The sequence below is a fragment of the Sapajus apella genome, unplaced genomic scaffold, assembly GCF_009761245.1.
Source record: "Sapajus apella isolate SASKATOON/1434 unplaced genomic scaffold, GSC_monkey_1.0 scaffold117, whole genome shotgun sequence".
Lineage (NCBI taxonomy): Eukaryota > Metazoa > Chordata > Mammalia > Primates > Cebidae > Sapajus > Sapajus apella.
The window spans coordinates 236,063-246,693 of record NW_022437057.1 but is presented as its reverse complement, the minus strand read 5'-3'; positions in this window follow the sequence as shown (position 1 = coordinate 246,693).

Below are 10,631 nucleotides of genomic sequence, written 5' to 3'. Positions count from 1 at the left end.
AAAATTTGAGGACTATGGCTATAAGGTAAAGCTCTCATTTCATTCACCATTGATTCAGTTAATAAATATTGCAGAATGCCTACTCATTCCAGACCAGGCAGTGTGCTAAGTGCTGATGGAATACTGCCCCTTCAGTCGCACCTGGCCCTTCCTTTGAAACTTACAGTTTAGAGGCGACAGCAGATAACTTAAGAATCATATTTAGGCTGGGCACAGTGGCTCACACCTGGAATCCTAGTACTTTAGGAGGCCGAGGCGGGCGGATCACTTGAGGTCAGAAGTTTGAGACCAGCCTGGCCCACTTGGTAAAACCCTATCTCTACTAAAAATATGAAAATAAGCCAGATGTGGTGGCGCACGCCTGTAATCCCAGTTACTGGCGAGGCTGAGGCATGAGAATAGCTCGAACCTGAGAGATGGAGGCTGCAGTAAGCAGAGATTGCACCACTGCAGTACAGCCTGGGTGACAGAGTGAGACTCTGTCTCAAAAAAAAGAAAAAAGAAAAGGAAAAAAAAAATAAAGAAAGAAATAAACATATTTAACTACAAAGCGTGATAAGAGCTCTGAAATACAAAAAGCGGAGCAGGGCTGGCTAGCTTAGATGGAGCGACCTAGGAATATCTCTTTGAGAGGTGACATTTAAGCTGATTTCTGAGGGTGGGAAGGAGTCGGCCATATGTTGAGGAGGGCAGGGGTGGCAGGGCAGGGCCTGGGGACAGAGCTCTCTCAGGGGTTGCGGGAAGGCTGGGCAGTGGCTGGGGGCAGAGCTCTCTCAGGGGCTCAAGGAACACCCTGGGGGAACCCCTAGCCCCGACAAACAGGTCCTGACTGGAGGAGAAGCAGAGGGCTGCTCTTCCACATCATTGCAGCCTTCCCATCTCAAACCCTGGGAACACGGAATAGCTGTGGTAACATAAACCCAGGTTTGACTTGGAATCTTTCATAGCTCTTGGGGTTCAGCCAGACTCCCACAGTCTGAGAACCCCCGAAGCCAGGGGAGGTCTCCACCCACTCTCTCCAAACCTTGGTGCTTTGTCCTTTTTCTCTCAGTCAGCCTTTTCTTCCGAGCTGCTAAATCACTGGCACCTTTAGAAGACTGTCAGAACCTAAGGGTGTGAAAGACCTCAAGCCACAAACACAATCACTGGCACTGCGGGCCACAGGGCAGGTGAGGGAAGGTGGGTTGGATCTACTGGAAGCAAGCTGAGTCCCTGCTGAGGACAGACCGTCCACACCCCTTCCTGTGCACCCTGGGAAGCTGCTCCCAGGGAGGGGCGGCCTGGATGAAAGATCTGTGGCTGACACTGTAATCCCAGCTGTGGAGACTGGGGACCATTTCAGGAAAACAACCTCACCAAGTCCCCGGCATCACTTTACCCACTGTAAAGAGCTCAGGTGAAGCACATTCAACCTTACCACATTCCCACAACTCAAATAAATAATAGACAAATAAAGAAGAAAATAAATTTAAAAAATGAAAAAGCATTAATATTGTTGCCCTAGGGTCAGGCTATACATCTGTTAGTTTCATTTATCAAAATGATTCCCTGGTCAGTTTCTAAAGGTTCTTGATTCCAAATATTTTTCTGCATCTTCTACAACATGTTTTAGAGCTGAGTGGGGCTTCTTATTTCTCCATTTCATTCACCGAGTTGACCCTGCCCACCCTGGCTTGGCATTTTCCCTGGGAGTTAAAGGGTGCTGCTGGGTGACAGGGTTTGAGGGTCTGTTTATCACAGGGGATGGAAAGTCTCTGTGGTGAGCTTGGGGCTCTGGGATGGTGGGTCTTGTTTGGGATTAGACATTTCAGTCTGTGTTGCTGAATGGAACAGGCATTTGAGTCAAACGTGGGTTCTCCACTGGACGCGGTGGCTCTTGCCTGTAATCCTAGCACTTTGGGAGGCCGACATGGGTGGATCACCTAGGTTAGAAGCTCAAGACCAGGCTGGCTAACATGGTGAAACCCCATCTCTACTAAAAATACAAAAATTAGCTGGGCGTGGTGGCGTGCACCTGTAATCCCAGCTACTGGGGAGGCTGAGGCAGGAGAATTGCTTGAGCCCAGGAGGCGGAGATTGCAGTGAACCGAGATTGCACCACTGCACTCCAGCCTGGCCAACAAGAGTGGAACTCCATTTCAAAAAAACAAAATGAAGCAAAACAAAACAAAAACCCGGGTTCTGGTTTCTTGGCTCTGTGATCTTGGCAAATCACCAAGTTTCAGTTGTCAGTTTCAGCTTTCCTTCTGTAAACTGGGATAACAATACCTACTTTGTAGTATTAGCAGGCTATCTTTCATTTTGCCTGGTACAGGGAGTGCTCAATAAGCATTTATTTTTATTTTTTGTTTTAGATGGAGTCTAGTTCTGTCATCTAGGCTGGAGTGCAGCGGCACGATCTTGGCTCACGGCAACATCTGCCTCCCAGGTTGAAGTGATTCTCATGCCTCAGTTTCCTGAGTAGCCAGGATTATAGGTGCCTACCACCATGCCTGGCTACTTTTTGTATTTTTAGTAGAGATGGGGTTTCACCATGTTGCCCAGGCAGGTCTTCAACGCCTAACCTCAAGTGATCAGCCCACCTCAGCCTCCCAAAGTGCTGGGATTACAGGTATGAGCCACCATGGCTCATACTCATTTATTAAAATACTCACAAAGTATTTTTTAATCTGCAATTTCAGACCCATGGCCCTGAGGAGCCAGTTGCACCCTCCTTGGAACCATTTGGTGTTGTAAGATGCTGGTGTGATATTGTGCCAGAATTGCTAGCCTTCGCTTTAGTTATTTAGTAATAACTAAAATAAGCAGCCCAGGATAACTAAGATCTGTGTGTAAACAAATGCTTATCTTGACTTCTGTAAACCACTGAAGTAACAAACAGAATGACAAAAGTCCCCTGGCCCTTGGAATGTCCAGAGACCCCCGCCCTCGTCTCTGCCCAGGAGGTGAATCACAGAATCCCCTAGCCCTTGGAATGTCCAAAACCTTTTTATCCCCATCCCCGCTCCTCACCCCCACTCCCAAGGTGGTTTTTCGGGTATAAAAAGTCTTGGCATCCTCCTTTTGACGCCACAGGTTGGAGAGACATGAGTCCTCTGTGGTCGCTGGCATAATAAATGACCCTGCAATCTGGCATACTTTTGTCTTGGTGCTAACTTTCTACACTCGGTCCAATACAACACTGGCATGATGCCCAACGTCAGAAGCCTACCAGCCCCAAGGCGCTAGGGTCAGCACACGCAGATGGGATCTTTGCAGCACTGGGTTCTTGAAGTTCTACAGCAGCGTCAACCTCCTGGGTGGCTCCAGAGGCTTCCGATACAGATCTCATGGGCTGGGCCTTACTTTGCTGACCTTCACAGCATCTCAACACCATCCTCAGAGCCAACCCACGTCCCAGCTGCCAACCACTTCAGATAAAAACAGGCCCACAGCAAAGTTTTTCATTTCTTAAAAAGATAAAAATTTTATTATTTTTTCCTTTCAACAAAATTTGAGAGCCGACTATGTGTCAGATGCTTTTCTAGGTTTTAGTGACACAGCTGTGAGCAAAATCGATTGAGTGTCTGCTTAAATGAAATGCATATCCTATAGAGAGGAGACCAAAAAATAAATAAATGTATACAGACGTAGATGCAATGTTGGGTAGGAATAAGTGCTATAAAGAAATGTAAAGCTGGCTAACGGGGATGGGGCATGATGAGGGTTCTATTTAGATGGGCTGACAATAGAATGCCTCTTTGAAGAGGTGACATTAAAAGGAAGGAATGCTGTCCTGTTTTCGCTTCCCTCCTCTGCCCTCATTCTGCTCTCGCCAGCATTACTCCTGGAATTCTGCTACAATCAGATCACTTCCTGGCTTAAAAATCCTTCAGAGGTTATTCTTCTGAATAAAGCTGGAACACCTTTTGGCGTGGTATTCAAAAGCTTTCAGGATCTGGTCCTAAAGATCACTTAATCTGTCACTCCCCAGTTTCAACCCACCCTGAACTACTCACAGTTCTCCAAATGCCGCCAGGTGGCTGACTGTCTCTTTTTTTTTTCAACCCCTACTTTCCCCTAGTCTTTGCAGATGCTGTTCTCCTGCCTGGAACACCCGTTGTCTTCTCCCTCTTCTCCATCTGGCCAACACCAGTAGGTTCCTTGGAGGCCCTCCTGTCCAATCAGGTTTTCTCCCCCTCCTCTAGGCCAACCCCTTGGAAAGCACCCACCATACCATGAACCACAGGATCCTTAGTTGGTATCCTTGCCTGTCCCCCAAACGAGACGATGAGCCCCTACAGAAATTATTTGCATCCATCTTAATGCTTAGTATAGAACCAAACACATAGTAGGTGTTGACTGGATTAATAAACAAGGGAAAATCATTCTGCTTATTCTCTGTCACTTGATTATGTGACAGAGAAAAAGTCTTAAAAAAAATCTATGGCACATAGTAAGTATATATATTTATAGGGTACATGAGATATTTTGATACGGGCATGCAATGAGTAAAAATTGCATCAGGGTAAATGGGGTTTCCATAACCTCATGCATTCATCATTTTCTGTGGTACAAACATTCCAATTGTACTCCGTCAGTTATTTGAAAATGCAAAACAAATTATTGCTGTCTGTAGTCACCTTGTTGTGCTATCAGCAACAGATCGCATTCATTGTATTGCTTTCATTGCATATTTTGTACCTGTTAATCATCCCCACATCCCCCAACCCCACTACGCTTCCCAGCCTCTGTTGTTAATCATCAGTCTAGTTTTCTATCCCTGTGAGTTAAAGTGCTTTAATTTTTAGCTCCCACAAATGAACGGGAACATGAGAAGTTTGCCTTTCTGTGCCTGGATTATTTCATTTAACATAATGTCCCCCTGTTCTGTCCATGTTGGAAATGACAGGATCTCATTTGCAAAATCGGCATTTCCCTAACTGCCTCTACATGTCAGCCACATTTCCTCTTCCGATATTTACCATCTCAGTCATTCTGTCCCCTATACCCTGCTCTTTTCATTTTTCCCTACCGTATCTCCTTCTAGTACCTTCCACAATTGAGTCATTTGTTATGTTTATTGTTTACTATTGATTGGTCTCCTCCCTGCAGAGAACAAGCTTCACATGGGCGGGGTCCTTCTCTGTTTTCTCCCTGCTGTATTTCAGTGCCTGGCACCTTGTAGGGGACACATTTGTTGAATGAATCACAGCAACTCAATGCTGCCAGCATTCAGCATTCCTCCCTAGGGAACAGAGAGCCAGGGAGGTAGCATGCCTTGCCCAAGGAGGCACAACCAGTGAGGCCGACGACAGTCCTCTCCCAGCCTGAACTCTTGCAGCTCTGTGGGCCACTTCTCAGTGTCCTGCTCCACAACCAGATTGAAAAGTGAGCCTGCTGGCTCAGATGTGCCCTGGTTACAGCTAGTGCTCTACTTGCTGGTGGTGGTGGGTTTGTGCTGGATTTCCTCATGCTCAGGAACAGAGATTAGAGACACCTGGCTTAGGGTGGGGATTGCGGCTGGGTGGGAGGCTGGCAGGTGATTTGGCGGAGAGGCTTGGTTTGCACAGACCCTCTCACTTTGGCCTCTCAAAGCGCAGAGATTACAGGTGTGACCCACGTTGGCTGGCCAAGAACTCAGGTTGCTAATCCCTCCAGCATGCATTTGCTTTGTAAACACTGCTGCAGCCAGCTCAGGTGCGGCCCTGACTTGGCCTAGCCAGGCCTCTTCCTGGGACTCCGCAGACGTGCTGCCCTGCTGCTGTTGCCATCTCTTCAAAACTCTGGCAAGCCCACCTCAAATTCTAAAGGGGTGCTGAGGGCTCCAGTGAGGCCCACTTAGTGTGGCCCCCAAACTGAGTCCTCGCCTTCTCCCATCCCTGCCCCACTTCTCCTCTCCACTCCCCACCCATGCCCCTGCCACCATGCCCCACACACCCACACATGCCAGGCTCAGTCACACCTCTGCCTGTACACACTCTGCCTGCCTGTTCCTCTTCCTGGAAGGCCTGCCTCCTCTTCTTTTTCCACCTACTGAACTTCTCCTCCTGCTACAAGAGCCAGACCCAGGGGTGGCCTCTCTGGGAAGCCTTCCTGCTACCTGACCCTCTGCAAACACACACGTGCACAAAGATCCTCTATATACACACATACCTTGTATACACACGTGCACATACAAAGGCACAAACACATCACCCAGATTCTTCACACACAGACATGCACTTGTGCACACAGACAAGACACACACGTACCATATACACTATTCACAGTCACATGCATATAACATATGTACATACAGCCATAAACGCCTTCTCCTCCACATGCACACATATTCATATTCCCTCCCGAATACCCCTACTCACATATACAGATGTGCCCCATTGCCTCTCCTTCCCCACACCCAGCACACACTCGCTGTCAGCCTTGTACTTCCTCCCCTTGACAGCAGCTGCTCACTGTTTATCTACGCGGCTGGGCCTGGCTCTCTTTCAGCACATAGCGACATAGTGTGTTCATTCTCTGTCCCTCAATCCTTGATTGAGAGCCCTGTCTGAGCCCCAGTCCTTAACCCTGGCATCTGGCACACAAGAGGGAAAATTGACTGGGAGGTGAATGAATGAATCCAAGCGAACTCAGGCATGAAGGGTGGGGCTGAAATGAGCCCTAGAAATGATTCGGGTCAGGTGTAACAACCGGGAGAGTGCAACCCTGGGCATCAGGAGAACTGGGGCAGGACGAGGGTATCTCTGCTTTGAATATCAAAAATAAACAAAGAAGAAACAAAACAGTAAAACAGCTCCCCGGGTGGCTCTCATGTGCATCCTGGGTTGAGAACCGCTGATGAGGACCACCAGCCCCTTTTTTTCACACACACGGGAGAAGCAGATGGTTCCACCTCACACAGCAGGGTCAGGAGCTGACCCAGGCATGGTGGTGTTGACTGCTGCCTCACAGAGCTCATGAAGCGTGCAGGCTGTGGGATGATCACTTCATAGGCAGAAAGAAGACAGGAAGACCTATCTGCACCAGCTTCGGACTGCTGGGGGTGGGATCCAAAATGCCTTTGTTTGGGGAGGTAGCAGGGTGCAGAGCAGTGGCTGTAGGTCAAGGGTGGTTTTGCCCCCAGTGGACATATGGTCCTAAGTAGTCTGGAGACATTCTTGATGGTCCCAATTAGGGGGCAGGTGCTATTTGTAACTGGGGGTAGATACCAAGGTTGTCGCTAAACATCTTGTGATGCACAGCCAGCCTCTGTAACAAAGAACCATCCAGCAAACAAGTTAGTAGTGCTATAGTTGAGAACTCCTGGTGTAGACAGAGGAACATGGGCTTTTGAAAGATACCCCAGCTCTGCGTGTGGCCCTGGACAAATCACTTTCCTGATGCCCCTGAACCTCAGTTTTCTCATTTGCAAAAGCTGATAATCATGTCTACGTCACAGCATTATTGTGAGAATCAGCTTTCACTGCAAATCACCCAGCCCTACACAAGGGACATGGAAAGTGCTCAATAAATAGTGGCCTTCTTGAGCAGCCTCTGGATCCATGGTTTCCACCTTCCTTTTCTTTTCTTCTCTTCCTAAAGACTTCCTTCACCTCTGCCGAGACTTTTCAGGATCTGCCTCCTAGCGTCTCCCTGATCTCTTGGCTTTGGAGGTAACCCTGCTCTGCCCAGGCCTTCCTCCCTTTGAACTTCATGTGCATCTAAGGGGGATTCTGAGTCCATCATCTTCCTCAGTCCTCCCACCCTGAATACACAAACATATGTTCCTTGGACGTAGGGCACGTGTGTGTGTGCGTGTGTGTGTGTGTGTCCACTTATGAGCATATTTACACTTTCCTCTCTGTTCTGGTTTTCAGCAGGATGATGATGGGGCATCGCTGATTTTGGGGCACAGCATTTCATCTGTAAACATGTCTGAATGTGTCTCCTTAGGTGTACTCACCATCTGAAAATTAGAAAGGCCTACAATCGCAAGAGAAACTTTCCTTTTCTCCAGCATTGCTCTGCCTTGATCTAGGTTTTTGAGGAATCTGCCACCTTTGTTGGACAGAACAATGTCAAGGAACTCCAGAAGGAGATTGAGAAGGCTGCTTCCCAGTTTCTAGGCCTTGATGCTTTCTTGTCTGCCTCAGGAGTTCAATACCGCCGTGAGGGCTCTCCAGATAGGCCAGTGAAGAGCCAGGTCCAGAAGAGAAGTCCCATGGAGAGCACTCAGCCCAGCCTACGTCTCTTCACTGGATGAGCTGATCTCTTCTCTGTAGGCGAAAACCTATAGTAGGGGCCACTGCCCCAGGCTGCCCTGAGCATGCTCTCCTTCAAAGCTGCCAGGGTCTCAGAGGCTGGATGATCAGGTCACTGTGCTCTGCCTCGCTATCCTGCTCTGGAGCACACTCTTTGCCCTCCACTGGCAGCCTGCTCTGGCAGCTGAACTGACATGCTCACTTCCCTGTCTCCCAGCCCTCTGCTGCTGAGCAAGGCTGGGCTGCAGCAGCCTTCGTGCTCACCCCATCCACTCATTACCTGCTGTCTCCCCACCTGAGCAGGCCCTCCACCTGCCCAGGATGAATCTCTCCATCACTCACTCTGAGAGGCTCTAGGCCAAACAGCCCTGCCTGCTATCTGCCCTGGCCAGTGGGCAGCCTGCTCCAGGAGACATCTTAAGGCAGACACAGAAATGCCCAACCAAAACAACTGGCCAGAAATCTGGCTCGAGCTATTTTCGCACAAAAGAGACACTAAATGAACTGGCATGGGGGGATGAAAGCCTCTCTCATCTTAAAATGTCACCTCCTTTTACCAGGTCACCAACACATCCACTAATTGCAATTCCCACTTCTTCCTGTTGGAGTCTTTCAAGAGCCCTTCCTGAAGCTAGGTCCTCTTGCCTCCCTCCATCTGCTCCCCTCTATTACACACTGCCCCACCCTCTTTCTAAAATGCAAATCCCATCATGTCACTCCCTTCCTCAAAAGCCATCAGTGGCTCTCCATTGCCTCTAACTGAAGTTCTAAATTTCAAATCATCCTTGTTCAGGCCCTTCATGGTCTCTCCCACTGCCTTCCGTAGCCCTTATTCCCACTACAGGCTTACTTTCAGCATGCCTTCACCCACTCCTCAGACACACAAAGCGAGCAAGTTCTGCCTTCTTTGCCATTGTACTTTTCTTTCTTTTCCCTGGAGTAATACCCTTCCTTTCCCATTTCCTCGATCTTGAAACCTTACTCGTCCTTCAAGACACACTTCAAATGGCTCTTCCTTTTCAGAACCTCCTAGCTCAAGAGACTCTCTCTGTCCCATAGCACTTCATCCCAATAATATAGCCAAGTGCTAGAGTTGATTGAATGCACATTTGTCTTCCCCAGTAGTAAAAGCTCCTTGAAGTCAGGGACTATGTGCTATTAATCACTGTGGTCAGCACCCCCCGTCCTGCATCCCATTGCTAGACATAGGCTAGGGACTAGATAAATTATGAAATTGAAGTGTTTTCTACAAGCTCTTTTAGGAACCAAGAAGGCTGTCAGATGGGGGTGTGGGCTCAGTGACTGCCAGAAATCCAGGCAAATAGGAGTGTGGGCAGAGCAGTCAGCCTGGAGCACAACCAGGAAAGATGCTGAGATTTCCTGGAGGCATGCTCCGGTGGTTGGGAAGCCCGGTTCTCATGATGACATGCTATTTTCCCATCTGTCAGAACTAAGCGGCTTCTTTCCTTCCTCAGCCTCTTCCTCTTCTCCAGCTCCCATCTCTGGCAGTACTCCAGGGGAAATGTATATCTCTAATGGTGGAATAATCAGCTCCCAAACCTGGCATGCATTAACCTTGAATTGATGATGTCAGCTAATGAGAGAGGGAGCAGGAGGGCTTGGGAATTATAGCAAATCTAACTGCATTCCTTTTTCTGGGGCCTGGCTTGAGCTGATTGGCTTCCAAAGCCTGAGAACGTCCTTGTGGGTGTTTTCACTCCCACGTAAGAGACATCGTTGCAGGGTTTCCCACGTTCCATGTCCAACATTGATCATTTTAGTCAAATATTCCCCAAACCCCAAGTAAATGAAACAGTATATTTCTTCCCACAATGATATTCTTACCTGTGGACCTCCAGTTGCTCTGGCGACAGTGAGATACCCTGTTAGCATGTTACCCTTGCTAACTAACGGTGTACACCTGGACTAGCTACTTGGCTTATTTGAGTCTCTGTTTTCTTAACTGTAACATGGAGCTAATTATCGTATCTACTTTATAGGGCTATTGTATGAATCAAATAACCTACTGTATACAGATGTTCAGGCTATAACGTGAGCTGTTATGATTATTACTTAATCCAGGTGAGCACCATGACACTGCACGTTCTCCAGGCCTCAGTTTCCCTTGCTCTAAAATAGGGAGTGGGACTCGGCCATCAGTAAATCTCACCTGGAATGTTAAGATGAGGCCGTTCTTAGGTTTTCCCACCATCCTGTCTATGTACCTAATCCTCCTGCTATTTCTTATCACCTACAATCTTGCTTGATTTGTTCCATTCAGTGATGTAAAAAATTTTAAAAATGTCTCCAAGAACAGTCCTAGTAATTCGACGATGGAGAGAAGTTCCCTTAAGAGCTCCAATTAAAGCTGCTTTCTGCAGTCCGGGAAAGCTACATCACCATCAC